Below are 2,051 nucleotides of genomic sequence, written 5' to 3'. Positions count from 1 at the left end.
CTTTGGGCTGTCCAGGATCATGATGATGTCATTGAAATGGAACTTGTCCCTTGAATAACCTCGTGATTATAACACACTGAGAAACGTGTCCAATTTGAATTGATGGGAACCTTGATCAGCCCAATTCCAGGTTATGTGCCGAAAAGAAGTCTCGTACGTCATGAGCCACTCAATCTTTTCTCAATAAGCACCTGGATTTCCATGAGTTATGGTAAAGAAATGGCGTGCTTGCAAGCAGCCGAATTTTAAATCTCTTGTACATCAATGAAAGGTTGAGAGTATACGAGAGGATTTGTTCCGTCCTGCATTGTAATGTGGGTGCTCAAGTAGTCTGTGGTGGTCCCTCATGGAACTCTGTCGCAGAGGCAGGTCCCTTATTGTTTTTTCCAATATAAATACATGTAGACGAAGAGATTGAACAAAAACAATACAAATTGAATGATAAATAAAGGGATAGAGCAGGAGGAAGCACACGTCACCTCGGCATGCCCTTTGGTACCGCGACGTTTAGGGATGCACGGAGTAAACCACAAGCAGACCAAGCGTTAGCTTAAATCACCGTTTACCAGTTCTGCCTTGAACACTGGAGACAAAGGAGATAAGTGGAGTTCCATTGGAAGCGTGTTCCAGTAACGGATAACTCGGTTGCTGAAGAAATAGCCACACCACCCAAGGGTGGATTTCTCACATTACAATGCTTGCCGATGGGCATGTCTTGTGAGTTTATGTCGTGGTCCCAGATCATGATGAAACTAAGGCTCACCTCCTGAATTCATGTGCGCAAGTTGCATTTTTTGAGTAAAGGTAAGTTATGAATCCCATATCAATGCTGGAAGTCACCTATGATCTTCTTAAGGACGTAGCCACATTTTCTCTTTTGTCCCTGCACTCTGAGCGAACACAATCCCAAGGATGTCGATTTTGAGCACCAGGCTCCACACCTGAATACTGGTCTCCGCCAACGGGTTCACTTAACTTGTGGAAGATGGTCAGAATAATGTCACGGAACGGGCATTGCCTCTGGAGCAGTGCTGGGGCAAGTCCGGCAAAATTCGGATTCGTGCAAGTCCTTTGTTTACCTGACATGGCCGAATTACGGCAGAGGACTCGAGTCTTTTGATGGACTCAAGTCAAATGAAAAGACTTTTCTTGTTTTTACTTAACTAAGCAAGGCCAACGAAATCATCACTCAGGAGTTGTTTCCTTACGTGGTCAGTTCATGACGAAGGAAAGTTCGTTTTTTGACGAAATTTATACATTTTTTTGGCAAGTCCAGACTCGAGTCTAATCTAAAAGACAGGAATCTGGCATTTTTTTCCAAATCGAGTAAAAGACTCGAGAGCACTTGGACTCGCCCCGGCACTGCTCTTGAGCACGCCAAAAAACCCTTCGTCTGCGCCTTTAAGCAATGCTGACAAAAATATATTTTTGGGCTGCAATTGATTTCACGGAAATTTTCTCTGGAAATTTGGGAGAGAAAGCTTGACATACTGTTTATAGCATGGCATTTTTTGAAAATGAAAAGTTCTTTAAAAACCATTTTATCAACTAATTACCTAAACGCTATTGGGAATCAATGATTCGCAAAAATTTTGACCCGCAATGGTTCGTCATATTTAAAATTACGAAGTAATACGTCGATTTCATTTACTATGTCCGTTGTAAGTTTTAACTTTGCTTATATCTTACCTAGCAAGTGTCTTCGATTGATTCGGCAATTTCACGACCAATCACAATTTCTAAAGCGCATACTAATAAAAAGAAAATGAAACGTTAAACAGGACAATCAAACTAATACAATTTTTTATTTGTCTTTTCACGGGCTTTTCCACCGTTTGACGCATGTTTCATGGAGAAGAATTACACTTGTAATACTATTGCTTGACATTAAATTAGTTTGTTTTTTCACGGGCTTCTCTAACCGTTACAAGTAATGAAATCTCAATTACTATCAAAATGATTAATTATCGTCCGTCTATTTGTTACCACATAAACCTTGTATGATATTTGGTCAGCCAATGAATTTGAGCTAGACCTTGTGTGTTGGGTTG

Source organism: Tigriopus californicus, chromosome 4 (assembly GCF_007210705.1).
Source record: "Tigriopus californicus strain San Diego chromosome 4, Tcal_SD_v2.1, whole genome shotgun sequence".
Classification (NCBI taxonomy): Eukaryota; Metazoa; Arthropoda; class Copepoda; order Harpacticoida; family Harpacticidae; genus Tigriopus; species Tigriopus californicus.
This window is presented reverse-complemented; position numbering follows the sequence as displayed.